Source organism: Rana temporaria, chromosome 1 (genome assembly GCF_905171775.1).
Source record: "Rana temporaria chromosome 1, aRanTem1.1, whole genome shotgun sequence".
In the NCBI taxonomy this organism is placed as follows: Eukaryota; Metazoa; Chordata; class Amphibia; order Anura; family Ranidae; genus Rana; species Rana temporaria.
The window spans coordinates 419,341,921-419,359,623 of record NC_053489.1 but is presented as its reverse complement, the minus strand read 5'-3'; positions in this window follow the sequence as shown (position 1 = coordinate 419,359,623).

Here is a 17,703-nt window from a genome sequence, read left to right as displayed (position 1 = left end):
GCATGGATATTGGGAACCAAAATATTATTATTGCTTCCAGCCAGGCATTGCTTTATATGACCATACATATAGACCATACATATAGCATTTAATAGAAGACTGTTAATGTTACATGTCTCTGCTTTTGTAGAATCCAACGTAATTCATTTTTGGCACCACATTAAAGCACATTGTCCCAGCATGCCTCCAGACTTTTGTATTTGCTTAGTGCTTTGTTGTGCTCAGAAGTGCTATGACAAGGCCAGATGGGGTGCCAGTTTTTGTTCAGATACTAGAACCACACAAGAGTACCCAGAGGGTTAATTGCGCTGAAGAGCTACTATTCATGTAACTATTTTCTTGAACATTGTATGTTTAAATAATGCACGATAACATCTGCTTAGAAAAGCAGACTAATTAAAATTCTGAAATATGTTTCTGTAACTTGAAAAACAGTTATGGCTGCTTGTTTAAAGTTATTTTATCAACCCATTTTTAGAATTGTCCTGTGTTTCTGTCCATTATTTAAAGAGGTGCGAGTCTATAGGCTAAATTCATAAAGCTGACACACAGCGATCTTTAAAGTGATTGTAATCGATCACCTTGTAAAACAACCCATTCAGTTTAAAATAGAAATGGCAAAACAATTTGTGTATGGATATATATATATATAAAAAAAAGATTAAATACATTATTTCTAAGTGATCACATTCCCTTTGTTCTCAGCTGCATACAAGCTAGGGTGGGAGAAACAGCAGCATGGAAGCAGGAAGGGGGGTGTCAGGACAAGTCTGATCATTGGAGGAGAGCAAGCTAAGCTCCCAGCATAGCTAGAGAACTGATCATGGTGTGTTCTCCTGCTTAGTGTGGTCAGTTTTTAATATGAAAGCAGAGGGACTGGCAGGAACACCAGGGATTTCATACAAAGGAAACAATACAAAGAAAATAGGGTACTTTCTCACACAAGTACAAAGTACAGCAGGCACATATCAAGAATAGGAAATGTTGGGTTTACATATAAAAGTGACAATAGTCATGGCTGATAGTACAAGTTCCTATCCTTGGGTTAAAACTTCATGTAATGCCCCGTACACACCATCACTTTATGTGATGAAAAAAAATGACGTTTTTAAAAACGTCACTTTAATTGACCGTGTGTAGGGGAAAACGTCGATTTATGTCTTGTAAAAAACGACCCAAAAAATTGAAGCATGCTTCAATTTTATGTGTCGTTTTTCAAAACGTAGTTTTTTACTTCACAGAAATTGACCGTGTGTAGCAAAAAACGTTGTTTAAAAAGACGTTTTTACACCCGCGCATGCCCAGAAGCTACTTATGAAGCGAGCTTCAATGGAAAAACGTGGTGAGAACGTAACCTCGCTTTGCTAGAACATTGTGAAAAAAACGATGGTGTGTAGGCAACTTCGTCTCTGAAAATTGAAGTTTCAAAAACGTAATTTTTTACTTCACAGAAAGTGATGGTGTGTACGGGGCATGTAAGCGGAGGTCCCACGAAAAAAATACAAATAAAAAAATTAAAAGCCAGCAGCTATAAATACTGCAGCTGCTGACTTTTAATAAATGGACACTTACCTGCTTTAAATCTATGTGGTCCATTGTGGTGCATAAGGGCAGCAAATATTCGTGTTCTCATTTCAACCCCAAATTTTGGATTTTATTTAAGTTTCACTTTCAATGATAAGGGTAAACAGGGCAAATATAGAGAGGGTGACTCTCACCAATGAGGACAAATACAGCAATAAAAACTGACAGATGTTCTAATCCCTCTGCAATCTATCCAAAAAGTAAAATAAAAATTGCTTTTAGTTACGCTTCAACCACTTGAGGACAGCCTAACAGTGATAAATGTCGGCAGAATGGCACGGCTGGGCACAGGCACGTACAGGTACGTTGCCCTTTAAGTGCCCAGCCGTGGGTCGCGATCGCGACCCGGTCCGAAGCTCCATGATCGCGCCCGGGGGACCCGCGGACCCGATCGCCACTGGTGTCCCGCGATCGGGTCACAGGAGCTATTGAACGGGGAGAGGTGAGTGTAAACAAACCTTCCCCGTTCTTCTCTGTGGCTTGTCACTGAGAACTAAGGATGAGCTCTAGCGTGTTCGCATAGTACACGTGCAGAGCCCACCAGGAAGTCTGCACGGCGCTGTGCTAATCACAGCCAGGGAGACATTTCCCGATCTCTGCAGCCGAGCATCGGGAAATGTCTCCCTGGCTGTGATTAGCACAGCGCCGTGCAGACTTCCTGGCGGGCTCTGCACGTGTACTATGCGAACACACTGGAGCTCATCCTTACTGAGAACAAGCCACAGAGAACAACGATCAGTGACGTCACACGTCCAGCCACGCCCCCCTACAGTAAGAATCACTCCCTTAGGGCACACTTAACCCCTCAGCGCCCCCTAGTGGTTAACCCCCTCATTGCCATTGTAATTTTCACAGTAATCAGTGCATTTTTATAGCACTTTTCGCTGTGAAAATTATCCCAAAAATGTGTCAAAAGTGTCCGATGTGTCCGTCATAATATCGCAGTCATGAAAAAAATCGCTGATCGCCGCCATTACTAGTAAAAAAAAAATATTAATGAAAATGCCATAAAACTATCCCCTATTTTGTAAACGCTATAACTTTTGCGCAAACCAATCAATGAACGAACGCGTATTGCGTTTTTTTTTTTTTTACCAAAAATATGTAGAATAATATGTATCGGCCTAAACTGAGGAAAAACAATTTTTTAATATATTTTTGGGGGATATTTATTATAGCAAAAAGTAAAAAATATAGAATTTTTTTCAAAATTGTCGCTCTATTTTTGTTTATAGCGCAAAAAATAAACACCGCAGAGGTGATCAAGTACCACCAAAAGAAAGCTGTATTTGTGGGGAAAAAAGGACGCCAATTTTGTTTGGGAGCCACGTTGCACGACCGCGCAATTGTCAGTTAAAGCGACGCAGTGCTGAATCGCAAAAAGGGGCCTGGTCCTTTACCTGCATAATGGTCCGGGTCTTAAGTGGTTAAAGGCACCATAGTTCACTATTGTGTATGGTGCATTGCATTAACACATATTAAAGTGCAAACTTTAATGGATAGGTGGGAACAGGCTCTTATTGGCGTTATAAATATGAAAAAAATAAATCTAGGTTTAACTATCAGTAACTTTATAAATATGCATGAATAAAATTCCTGACTTGTCACAACATACAGCAAAAGCTTTTCTTTTTCTTTTATCATGGAAAGCAGTCCTGAGCTCCAGTCAGCCTCTTTTCTAGGATGTAATTCTATCATTAGTTTTCTGCAGATAGGAAGTATTTCTCCAGAAATTAGACTGCAACACTGTAATTTTGTAGCAAATAACAAAGTAAGACAGACATTAAGGCCCCTTTTACACGGATGGACCGTTCAGGTCCGCCTGTCAGTTTTGACGGTGGACCTGAACGGCCGTTCCATACATCTCTATGGAGCGCGGATGTCAGCAGAGACATGTCCGCTGACATCCGCCCCGATCCGATCCGCTAATAACAGACGTATGGGGATCGCTCCATAGGAAACAGCCCGACAAGCCCCTCCCCGCTCAGTGAGCAGAGAGGAGCTTGTCATCCTTCGGCTCAGCAGAGACCTGCGGACAGATCTCCCGCTGAGCTGGCGGGAGCAGGCAGCGGAGTCCGCCTAGTGTGAAAGGAGCCTAAGGTACCAGTATTTACATAATTGTGTAATCTCTGAGCCAGCATCTTAAACCATTGCATAATGACTGAATAATTCCTGAAAAAATATGATGCTTAACTTCTGGATTTAAAAGTAGATGAAGGTTATTTCTCAACCGGGGTTCCTCCAGAGTTTGCGAAGGGTTCCTTGAGCAATTACCGATGGTGGCTTGATTTTCTTCCTAATGGTGTCTGCTTAGTTACAGCACCTAAGCCACCAGTATAGTATTTCATCTCCCAGGTAAGTAACCACTGATACCCCAGGAGAAGCTGAACCTGGAAGGGTAAATGTGGCGTGGGGGAGATATACTTGCAGAAAACATAGTACATACCAGGGCTGGACTGGGACAAAAATTTGGCCCTGGACTTCATCCAGACTGGCCCACTTTGACAGGTCTCTCCCATGGCGGCCGGACAACTCCCGCACCCCCCCGGGCCACCCAAGCCCCCTCTCCCCCTTCACTAGCCACTAGCCATTCTACTTTATTAGAGTAGAACGGCTGGTACTGGTACTCTTACAGGCAGTACCAGTTGGGAAGCTAGACATTATTTCACCCGGAGCAAAGAATCAGTTCGGTGCCCCACCTTATGGGACAAGATTAGGCAGAAGTGAGAAACTCCCAGGCCATAGCTGTTGAGTCAGCTGTCTGTCCCCTCCCCCATGCTCCTCTGTCATCCCCCCACACTCCTCTGGTCCTCCTCCTGCTTCTCTGTTCCCCCCAGGTGAGCGCTGCGGGGAGGAAGAGGAGGTGAGCGCTGTGGGAAGGGAGAGACAGAGGAGCGGAGGGGGGCGGCAGTCCACTGTCACTGAAGCCGGCCCACTGAGCCATCGGCCCACCGGGAAACTCCCTGTAGTCCCAATGGCCAGTCCATCCCTGGTACATACCAACTCCAATTAACAGGTGGCCTGGAGCATGACAAAAAAAGAACACTTCAGTTAGGGGAGGAGCTGTCCTTTATTTGGCTAGGAAGAGGTGGTCCTGTGGGTTCCAGAAGAGGAGTTAACTCATTGTGTGCTGACATGAGGTAGGGCCAGGAAAGTGAGTTGAATAACAGTAGGCGTCAAGGTTAGGCTTTTTTTTTTAAAAGATGGATTTTTTTAATTTTTTTTAAAGAGTAATTTGTTTTTCAAATTTTTTGTCAAGCTACATTTGGACTTTAAAGGGATTTAACAAACATGTTATACTCACCTGCTCTGTGCAATGGTTTTGCAGAGAGCAGCCTCAATCATCCTCTTCCGATGTCCCCCGCCAGTGCTCGTGGATGCCCCTGCCTTCCAAGTACTCACCCTTGCAAGGTCGCTTGCTAGGGGGGGTATTAGTACAGATTTGCTCCCAAGCCCTGCTGGCTGCGTCCATAGACAGGATGCATTTAAGCAGACCTCCAGTACCCAACCAAAAAATTAAAAGCCAGCAGCTACAAATACTGTGACTGCTGACTTTTACTATTAGGGCACTTACCTGTCCAGGGATGCCGCAGTGTCCTCACCCAAGCCAATTCTTGAATTGACTCTCAGGTGCCAGCACTGCCATCTTGGGTAGGGGAAACCAGCAGCTGCTTTCTTACTGCACATATGTGAATTGCGCTGCACTTTCTAAATGGGCCGGCTGTGGCGAGGGCTGAACTTCCAGCTGATCTTCAGCAGGAAGTGGGAGTGGGTACCTGTCAAAACCAGGTACCCCCCCCCCCCCCACAAGGTGCCAAATGTGGCTCCTAAGGGGGGATAAGAGGCAGAAAAGGGTGTAATATTAGGAAAGCGTGACTTTAACAGAAATGTTACCTTTTTTAATATGTAAGCATTTTAAAGCAGAGGTCCAGTGAAAAAAAAATTAAGTCAGCAGCTACAAACACTGTAGCTGCTGACTTTTAATAAGCACACTTACCTGTCCAGGGTGCCCGCGATGTTGGCCGCCTGAGGCTGATCTGTCCTTCAGGGATGTCTTCTGGGACACACACAGGTCCCAGAAGACATCGCACCCCATTTCCCAGGAGGCAATGCAAGGAGGAGAAGACAGAAGATCACAGCGGAATAGGAAGTGGGAGATTAGGGCGATCTGCCTAGCAACAGCCATTTCTGGTAAGTACCGTATATACTCGAGTATAAGCCGAGTTTTTCAGCACATTTTTTTGTGCTGAAAATGCCCCCCTCGGCTTATACTCGAGTCACCTTTTTGTGCCTAATCTTCCAAACTTTGGGGATCCGGTACCGGGTATATATAGCCCCACTCTTCCTTTACAAGTGTGCAAAGTTTGCTGTCTGGGGGGACCTACGTCCGGGGAGCACAAATTTTTCAAAGCCGGGCACCCCTTCTATATACTCCTATGTTAAAAGTCTAGTACTGGACACAGTGAGGCATGGGCACAGTGAGACATGGGCACAGTGAGACATGGGCACAGTGAGACATGGGCACAGTGAGTCATGGGCACAGTGAGGTATGGGCAGAGTGAGCCATGGACACAGTGAGGCATGGGCACAGTGAGCCATGGACACAGTGAGGCATGCACATGGACACAGTGAGGCAAAGTGAGCCACAGTGAGGCATGCAGATGGATACCCTAGGCTTATACTCGAGTCAATACGTTTTCCCATTTTTTTGTGGTAAAATTAGGTGCCTCGGCTTATATTCGGGTCGGCTTATACTCGAGTATATACGGTATATAAAAAAATTATATATTTTTTAGCCTTTTTGGCAATTTTTTTTTTAGGGTGGACCTCTGCTTTAAGTTGAAACCACCTTCATACTCTAGTGCTTTGTTGATCTGTAATACATAATAAAGTAACATTTGTGCAATTCGTGCGCTTAAAGTGGTAAGATGTTATATGATGGTATTTCTTTTAAAACTGTTTAACCTGAATTGAGTTGTCATATAATCCTCATGTAAAAGTGACAGCATGAGATGAGCTCTTTTGTTGTTCCGTTTGCTTTTTATTTTTCTCACAGAGTATATTGCACATTCAGGCATACGTCTTGTCAGAAATAATTACTCAACAACTACTCATTCCATGCATTGTGGTTTAAAATGTTTTAAAAGATTTATGATCTGTAAATTATTTACTAGGCATGGCTTTCACAAACATAATTCTCTATTGGACCAGAAATTCCACTGCAGCTTGGCTCTCATCTGTTAGGAAATTCATTAAACGTAATTGTTTTACATACTGTGCCTAGAGATTATAAAAGATTTAATGCTATTTTATTTTGTTTTCTTTTCCAGTGACAAGAGTGCATAGTTAAAACAAACCTATTAGTCGGGTTTTCCTTTTCTGTATATTCTGTGGGCCGGATTCAGATACAATGGTGTATCTGTCCGGCCGGCGTAACGTATCTTAGATACGTTACGCCGCCGTAACTTTGGGCGCAAGTTCCGTATTCAGAAAGAATATGCGCCCTAAGTTACGGCGGCGTAACGTATGTGGGCCGGCGTAAGCCTGCCTAATTCAAATGGGGATGTTGGGGGCGTGTTTTATCTAAATTTGGCTTGCCCCCTGCGTAATTTATGTATTTTTTGAACGGCGCATGCGCCGTTTGTGAAAACATCCCAGTGCGCATGCTCGAAAATCCGCTGCAAAACGTCATTTCTTTCGACGTGAACGTAAATTACGTCCAGCCGTATTTGCGAACGACTTACGCAAACGACGTTAACATTTCAAAACTCGGCGCGGAAACGACGGCCATACTTAACATAGGATACGCCGCACATACCCCTCATATAGCAGGGGTAACTTTACGCTGGAAAAAGCCGAACGCAAACAACGTAAAAAAAAACGCCGGGCGGTCGTTCGTTTCTGAATCGACGTAAATAGTAATTTGCATATTCCTTGCGTAAACAAACGGAAGCGCCACCTAGCGGCCAGCCTGAAAATGCAGCCTAAGATACGACGGTGTAAGACACTTACACCTGTCGGATCTTAGGGATATCTATGCGTAACTGATTCTCTGAATCGGGCGCATAGATACGACCGAGCGCACTCAGAGATACGACGGCGTATCAGGAGATACGCCGTCGTATCTCTTTCTGAATCTGGCCCTGTATCTTCCAAATGCTCAGTGTGTTGTTTCTTCGAACTGCAGATTCAGTCATACACAAAATGGACTTTGAAGACTAATGCCCTGTACACACGATCGGTTCATCCGATGAAAACGGTCTGATGGATTTTTTCATCAGATATCCCATGAAGCTGACTTTCATCAGTCGTGCCTACACACCATCGGTTAAAAAAACGATCGTTTCAGAACGCGGTGACGTAAAACACAACGACGTCCTGAGAAAAATTAAGTTCAATGCTTCCGAACATGCGTCGACTTGATTCTGAGCATGCGTGGATCTTTAACCGATGGAAGTACCCACAGACGATCGTTTTTTTCTATAGTTTTTTTAACCATCAGATAATTTTAAAACAAGTTCCTTGTTTTTACCGATGGATAAAAAAACGATGGGGCCCCACACACGATCGGTTCGTCTGATGAAAACGGTCCATCAGACTGTTTTCATCAGATGAACCGATCGTGTGTACGCGGCATAAGGCCCTGGCATAAAGCAGCAAGACATTCAAGAACAACTTGAGCTGGTCCTACATGATTCCGTTTTTTTTTGTTCAGCCAGCTGGATGATTGAGAAAAACAAAAAAAACTGGCACCCCCGTCCACACATTTGAGGCAGATATGGGAAGCCTCCTCGCTGTGTCATTGTATTCTAATAGCGGGACTTCCCCTTCAGTGAACACTGATCAGCACAGATTGCCTGCATGCGCTGACCAAAGCAAACTTTTCTAACAAGCCTTCTCATGATTGGGAATGGCCATACGTGGATTGGAATTCCGACAGCTCTTGCTGAACCGGCTGAATTTCGATCCATGTATGGCCAGGTATACCTCACCTTATTTTTTGACTGCTAAATATGCCGCACTGCTGCTTTCTTCCTGGTGGTTTGATCTTGTAGCAAGTAATAGAAACAGAAAGAATTGTACCATGGTTGTTGTTGATGGTCGATGGTACTCATGATTAGGGATGGGCTTTGGGTTTGGGTGTGAACTATTGTGTATTGTCCCTTTAAAAATAAAGAATTGAGAAAAACAGCATGCCGTTTCCCTTAAAATTCATACCAGACTTTTATTCAGGCATGGTGTCTGGGTGTCCAGGAAAGGGACACAATGAACAACCCTCCCCCACCCCTTCCTGAATATTACCAGGCTACATTGGGAAGGATCATTGAGGGGGGTGTAAAATTGTTAAGGAGTGAGGGCCTTTTCCACACATCCTGTTCCCAGAAAGAGGATATGGAGGTTTGGGGGGGAGGGGACTTATAGGAATGTGGAAGCCCCCTTTTATAATAGGTGCCCAAATATTCAAGAACACCCCTTGTAAACCAATATGGCATGAAAATAATAGGCATTTAAGCTCATTTAGGGGAATGAGTTTGGATACATTAGTATTTCTAAATACTCATCCCTAAAACATGTCAAACATATGTAAACAAACACATACTATTACAAACTCCATTGATAAAAGTGCTACATTCCCCCCCAAAAATGTAAAAACTGTGACCCAATGTAAAGCCATAGTCTATCACGTCATCCACTGATATAGATCGAGAGTCATTCAAGGTGACCTGCTGCCTGACAGTGTCTTTTATAGGGCTTGTTTACACTTGCTTCGACTTCAACACACATTAAAGCGCTTACCACTTCAACATGCTTTTTTTATGTTTCTGCGATGCTTTGATGATTCTTCAGTGGTGTTTCATTGATGATTCAGTGATGCTTCATTGATGATTCAGTGATGCTTCAATGATGCTTCTGTGGTGCTTTTTTGAAACTTTAATGAAGCTTGGCAGATGCCCAGTGTGTGTGTTGATATCTTATAACGTCAATTTCTCCAAAACAAAACAAAGCTAAAGCTGAATTAAAGCCTCTCAAAAGCTTCAGAGCATTGTCATAGACTTCTATGGGAGGTTTGAAGACCCTTTGAAGCATCACTAAAGAGACATGGGGTATAATTTTTGAAGCAAAGGAAACGCAAGGTGTAAACTGTAAGCTAAACGTTTTATTTAGTGACAGGGGTTTTGTCTGACGTTCAGAGAGCTTTAAAAAGCATGTTCGAAACCATGTTTTGAAGCAAGTGTAAATGAGCCCTAACACTCGCTTCAACACCTGGCCACGTTTTTTTAAAGCACTCTGAACGCCAATCAAAGCTCTTGTCACTAAATAAAATGGTAAGCTTAGTGGTACTTCAAAGCATCTTCAAAGCCTCCATGGCAGTCTGACATAGCTTACAGACTGTTCCTGTGTCCCCCTGTCTGTGCTGACCAAGGTAACTATGGCTGCTGATCCATGATTACCATGGTCAGGTTATGTGCCTCAGTCATCCCACTGCTCTCCTCTCTCCCCCCTTTCTGCCTGCCAGCTCCTGTGTGTGTGAGCCATCTCTGTAGCTGTTTTAGTAGCTGACGGTAAAGGTAAATAAATATTACTGCCAGCCACCCTGTTCTATCAACCCATCCTATACTAAATGTAAATGTTTGAACAAAACGATGCCTTTAAATACCTTATCTCAAATCTTTAATGGCTGGTCACATGACCTCTAGCTGCTTTCCTCCCCATCTAAGGGCTATAGTGGGAGGGGCTGAGCGGCCAGCACAGCGTTCACGTGACCTTCCCGGCTGACATCAGAGGGTGATTTTGGCCGCTCCCTATGTAGCCCTTAGATCGGGGGAGGAGAGCGGTGCCATCATTGCCCAATGATGTTGCTACTATCCCTGCCCCATTCCCTTATATAGTTGAGCTGTCATTGGAGAGCTGTCATTCAGCAAACAGTACCGTCGGGTCGATCATGTTCACCGGATCCATTGGCTTTTTAATTTTGTAAATTGGTGTATTGTAATAGATGATGATTTTAAAACGAGAGCCATTTTTGGGGATTTAAAAAAAAATAAAGGACTTGTCAAATGTATGGGCGTCTTTATTTTTTAGGTTACACTTTTTATTGTGAATGAGTAGGGGTACTATGTACCCTTTACCAGGGCTGTTTGACTTATTCCTATCCAGGAACTGCTTTACCACCAGATTAAGGACATGTGCCAGGCAAGGCATGTATGTCTACTTTCCATGCTGGAAGGCAGACAGCAGGTTGGGGCCATTGTCACACACCACCTTTCCAGGCACAAGTTGCCATGGGGGTTAACCACCACTGTACCAAAAGTATCTTTGCCCCAGTGGAGCCTTTGTCCCTTAGGCACCAAACAGACTCTCAGCAATCACCAGTGTTGCCAACCTACCAGATTGAAATTTACTGGCACAACACCCGGAATTTCAGTATTTAGGCTACAAACAAGTATGCTGGACAAATAGTAATGTGATTTAAGGTAGATATTAAGGTAAAAAAACATACTTTTGTTATTTTCGATATAATAATGGCAAATTATTTAGTAACATCACCCACTGCCTCCATCCCCCTCTGCCACCAACACCCCCTGCCTTCATCCCCCTCTGCAGTGCCACAATCTCCCCCTGCCTCCAGTCTCCCCCTGCCTCCAATCTCCCCCTGCCTCCAATCACCCCCTGCCTCCAATCACCCCCAGGCCCCCTGCCTCCAATCACCCCCTCCCTCCATCGTCCCCTGCCTCCATTCCCCACCCTCTGCGGTGCCACCAAAAACCCCTGTCTCCATCCCCCACCCTCTGCGGTGCCACCATCCCCCTCTGCAGTGCCACCAGCACCCCCTGCCTTCAATCACCCCCTGCCTCCAATCACCCCCTGCCACTAACACCCCCTGCCTCAAATCACCTCCTGCCTCCAATCATCCCCTGCCTTCAATCTCTCCCAGGTCCCCTGCCTCCAATCACCCTCTGCCTCCATCCCCCTCTGCGGTGCTACCAACAACCCCTGTCTCCATCCCCCACCCTCTGCGGTGCCACCATCCCCCTTTGCAGTGCCACCAACACCCCCTGCCTTCAATCACCCCCTGCCTCCAATCATCCCCTGCCACTAACACTCCCTGCCTCCAATCACCCCCTGCCTCCAATCACCCCCAGGTCCCCTGCCTCCATCCCCCTCTGTGGTGCTACCAACAACCCCTGTCTCCATCCCCCACCCTCTGTGGTGCCACCATCCCCCTCTGTGGTGCCAAACACCCCCTGCCTCCAATGACCCCCTGCCTCCAATGACCCCCTGCCTCCAATCACCCCCTGCCACTAACACCCCCTGCCTCCACCCCCCTCTGCAGTGCCACCACAGCCACCATCACCCCCTGCCCCCAATCACCCCCTGCCTCCAATCTCCCCCTGCAATTCCAAGCTGAACCAATCTCAGCTATTTTTACTGGCACATTCCTGCAACTACGGACATTTACGGATGGGGGGGAAAAAGGGCCATTTTTACGGACTGTCCATAAAAATTTTGGACGGTTGGCAACACTGGCAATCACTGTTTGTGACAAAAAGCTGATAAGGCAGCTGACTTTTATACTGAGGGGCTGGTAGATTGTTAACATCAGATTATTGGCCACAGTATTGCACTTCACCACAGTTCACGCTGTCCTAAAAATCATTATGGGGAATACATTTTGGGGATAAGATGACTGTACTTTGGCATTGCAGATATGAAGGCACAGCAAAGGAGCCCTTCAGATGGACACGGCAAGCCACGCCGGATCTCTGACGGAACTCCCTGAAGAGCGGAAGCCGGCGGAGAGGTGAGTACCGATCAAAAGAATTTTGATCGATCAAAAAAATTAACGATTAATCGAGGAATTAATAGTTAATTTCCACAGCCCTAATTTAAAGTATGCATTGAGTGATAACTGTTAGGCTGGGTACTAACGAGCAAACATGTACAGTGAAACCGGGCTTCTGTACGATGGTTGTACTAACTGTGACAGTCAGCTTCCAGCTCTATGCCCAGGAGCTGAATCTCAGCTCCTGGGCTTGCCATGCTTTCATAGATTGCTCCAAAGCAGCACTTTGTGAAAAATGAAAGTAAACACAGCACTTCCATGTTGTTTTTTACCTTGGAAGTATGAGGACATCACGAGTGATGCCACAGCTTACCCATTCACTATGCCCGGACTCTCATACAGCAGCTGATCACTGCTATATACATCTATTGTAGGCTACTTACAACCAGATCAAATCCAGACCCTTAAATTTTTTTAATAAAGTAAAATAAAAATAAAAATTTAAATACACATGTAGCGCCTGGTTACTTTAAAGTACCGGTGCTATTTAAATTTAGAGGGGGATCAGAGTGTTAGTTAAACTCTGATCTGGTTAAAATGTTTAAATTAGGTCTGTCTCAGCTTGGCTGTGCTGTAGGCTCATTCTGTTGTGCTGGGGTGTTCTTCCCACCCTAGTGCAGTAGATGGCAGCAGTGAAGTCAAGGTTTGGGTGCTCTTCCCCAGCAGCCAATCAGGAGGGTTGAGCCTCGCTGTGCATACTGTGGGAGGGTATTTATGGGGCAGATGCCATTGGTTCTGGGTCTTCTTCGTCCAGTGTGGCACCCACCTTTAGGGTGACCACATCACAGCGCCCCAGTGTTATGGCCTACATGGCTGGGGCGTGCGTGCCACGCGGTGTTCCTGGTTCCGCGACCATGTTGGTCCGGAACATTTGAGCAGCGATGGGGACCCAGTGATCGACTGGGTTCCTACCTCTAAGGCCCCCGTACACACGAGAGGATCGATCCGCTGAAATCGATCCAGTGGATATTTATCCGCGGATATATTTCGGGCCGACCGATTTCCAGCGGATAAAAATTTCCTAACATGCTAAGAAATCTATCCGCTGGAATCGGCTCCAGCGGATCGATCCGGTGGTCTGTACAGACTCACCGGATCGATCCGTCCGAACCCATCCCTCGCATGCGTCGTAATGATTCGACGCATGCGTGGAATTCTTTATATCACCGCGTCGCGACGCGTCACCGCGGACGGAATTCCGCGGGGATTTTGATCTCCTGGTTAGTACAACCAGGAGATCAAAATCCGCCAGAGAATTTATCCGCGGAAACGGTCCGGAGGACCATTTACGCGGATAAATCCTCTCGTGTGTACTAGGCATAAGGATCCCAAGCGGTATAGTTGTTCGTGGGGAGTCCGTCTGAGGAGCGCCAATGAGAGGCTGGTGGTCCAAAAGGATTTCGACAAACAACCGGGGATCAAGGTAGCCAGACACTGAAGGATTGATCACCTGTCAGTCGGTACCTGGGCGACGTTAAGAAGGAGATCCAGGAGGATTGCCTCCGTAACTGTAATCAGAGAGGTCCTGTGGCAGAGGTGTCTCCCTGACGTTCATTCCAAGGAGCGTCTGTGGCACAGACTTTTCCTGAAAGGTTCGAGCGATACTCTGGCTGCCAGGTCAGTGAGAGAGGCCTGTCCAGGTACGCTATTCCCACACAAGCAGGAGTGGCGCAGAGAAGTGTTACACTTGGGAGCAGGACCCTATTGCTACCCTGAATTTGCTATTCTCCTTCTTTCTTCAACTCTACTTTCCTCACCACAAGTTTATTTATTTATACCCGGCTGGGTAATAAAGAGCACAGAAAAGACACTTGTTGCGGACATTCCTTTACTTCTACTTCTGCTATATGCACCATTCACCCCTAGGAATTCGGAAGAGCCACAAGGTAAATGTGCTCTTCCGGGGGTAGTTCTACACACATAAAAATAAAGCTTAGCACTCACCAGTGCAATTCATGCCACATATGGCATTTAAGGGCTTGTTGGTCCAACAGAACAAATGTTTTTGCTTGCAGGTTTTTCCACCATCAACAGAAAAAAGTACCATTCAGCCTCATGGCTCTCTTTAGGTTCAGTTCTTGTTCTCTGGTCTTCCTAACCATCTAACACAGCACCCCTGGCAGCACCCTGCTTCAGCCTTTAGACTTTGGCTGTCTGTTCTATCACAGACTGCACCATGCAGACATGCACACTTCTAGCTGCTCACTTGTCATTACAAAAACTCCTCGGGAGGGTGGAGCCCTAAAATACTGTAATGTCCTAGATTATAACAGGTGTGAACACCTGTGCCATTAATGTGCAATTTGCCTGCAAAACCTGGTCCCAGGATTAGAGATTTCTCCCTCCCAAATCTCTATGAAATATCCAGGCTCCAGGTCCCAGACCTGTTTTACCAACCACTGAGGAAACTAGAAACCCAGCTTCCTCTGAATTAAATAAGCATCATGGAGCCCATCAACCTGCCTAGTTAAAAAATCCTAGGAGACCTAAAACCCTTTTAATACCATGACAGGGCACCACACTGTCACAATATTTAATGCATTTTATTTACTTCAAAAGCCCCCATTGTGTAGACATCCAAAAGCCATGAGACTGCTCATGGGCACCTTCATCTTTTATATAATGTCAGCAGCCCCAGGAGAATCCGAGCTGTCACACCTTTCGCTACTACCCCAGCTGCTATATTAATGGTTGAGTAGGGAGGTGAGGGGTAGAGGAGCTTGGGCAGCACAGACAACAATTATTCCTTGTACACACGATCGGAATTTCCGATGAAAAAAGTCAGACTGAATTTTTTCATTGGGTATTCCGACCGTGTGTGGGCCCCATCAGACTTTTTTTCATCGAAGTTTAGAAATAGAACATGTTTTATAAAAAATCCTATCGGAAATTCCGATCGTCTGTGTGGAACTCCGATGGAGAAAAAAAACATGCATGCTCAGAATCAAGTCGACGCATGCTCAGAAGCATTGAACTTAATTTTTCTCGGCTCGTCATAGTGTTTTACGTCACCGCGTTTTGGACGGTCGGAATTTGGTCTGACAGTGTGTATGCAAGACAGCTTGAACAGAATTCCGACGGAAAATTCCATCGGATTTTAACCCATTGGAAATTCCGATCGTGTGTACAGGGCATTAGACAATCCCAGAAATAGAGAGGGCAATACCATGCAAGGAAAAGGGTTGTGCTAGGAAATTTGACTATTCTTTAAGACATCAAATTTGCTATCATGTTCAAAAGCACATTGCAAGTCAATAAAACATTTATGGAAAGACCAAAAAGGATGCAAATAAGCATTTTTAAATACTTGATGTTCCTGTTGGCGACATAATCTCTTTAACACGACAAATGGATTGTCTGCAATTTTAGGATAGCCTAATAAAATAAACAGTAAACTGAGGCACCCAAACTATTCTCTTTAATGTTCCTACATTGTGCAAAAGTTTTCAATTGAAAAAACACTTCAAAGAGTTTGTGGGAAAGCCCATTTGAATCAGACAAACGAAGAACAGAAAGATGCTCACACAGAAGGACATTTGTTCAAAAGAAAAAAGAAAAAACTTACACCAAAACAACAAGGACAACTGAAGGACAAACAACAATAATAAAACATGATAAAAATGCCATAGATTGAATGAGAAATGATAATAAAATAAGTATTCAGCGTCCAGAAAGCAGTAATTCATTATTTAAGCCAACCAGCTTGTTTACTAAGCAGTTTAAATGGACCAGAAGCAGCTTTGTACCTACCTTTCTGGTGGGGGGTAATTCATACCTTCATCATCTTCTTAAAGAGCCCCAGTCAATTGTAATGTAAGGGTTGGTAGGAGGAACTACAGCATCTATTGGGTATTTGTTTAAATTTTTCACTTCCTGTTTCTCCTCAGTAAGCTTTCCACCTCATCCGAGCGGTGGAAAGTAATTTAGAACAGCTTACCGAACACCTTACTGAGGAGGAACAGGAAGTGAGAAATTCAGACAAAGAAAACAAAGAAAAAAAAAACCATTTAGAAGGGAAATCGAAGGAAAAGGTAAGTGAACCAACAATGCACTAGCTTAAAGGAACCTATTTAGAAAATAAAAAACAACCCTTTACAACCCCTTTAATATCCCATAGCAATTACTTTATTTACTATATACAGCTAAGTGATACATTCGTATAAGTTGCTATAGGCTACTGCACTTGTATATTCAATTTTTACCTGATTAAAAGTACACCTAAACAATTGCTAATCTTTTAAACTAGTTACAGAAATGAAATGTCTTCTTTAGCACGCAGTGCTCTCTAATACACAGATTTTGACACTTCCCTGCAGTTTTATGGTCTAGCCCTGCATTTTCTTAATAGCTAGTGAAGGCACTCATTATAGTGATATAGTATGTGAGCTCCATCTTATACATGATGTTGATGATAATAATGCGGTTTTCATCACTTTTATTTAACAATCAAAAGTAACTCCTGGTCCGGGTTAAACATAGAGGTTGAGAAACATGCTCTAGGCTTTTCACGTCTCTACAAATCTAAGCTTGGAAGCAATGAAAGATGACTCTTGGTGGGTGGGTTGGTTGTAATTGGCCATTGCCATTTGATGCTTTTGAAGAAGCACTTCAGTTCTTTAAAAACAAATTGAAGTATAAAGAAGCATTATTTGGTTTTACAACTAGATGGCAATATACGAGCACAAATCTACTTTTCAAAGTTACCGAAGAGATAAATCACCAACGTTTCTGTGACTCTCTGAAAATTCACTTGTCAGATCTCGAATTTATGAATTCCAAGCCTTACATATCTGCCTTAGTAGTTGTTATTTTTTGGATTTTATATGTATTTAATATTTTGGGGAACAATAGGAGGAGTGGGGGAACCCTCTTTTTCAGCACTCTGAAGTTACATTTTAAAACTAGTAGGAACATTGTAGCTAGGAATTCTTGCTGCTGGGATCGCTAAAGGACATAGGCAGCAGTAAGCTTAGCCCATGAGTCCGTTTATAAATGAAATCAAGGACTTACACTTAGTGCTGGTTCACACTACCGAGACTTGGGATCCGACTTGGGTTGCCCCAAGTCGCGCGACATGAGAAATTCAATTGAAGTGAATGAGAGCCGTCTTAATGCACACTACTGAAGGCCCTTTCGATTTCAGAAAAGGTTCCTGTACTACTTCAAGGCGACTTCTAGGCAACTTGTAGGCAGCTTGTACCCATAGATTTCAATGGAAGTTGCCTCCAAAGTCTTAACTGAAGCAACTTTACAGGCAAACCCTTCCCACAGAG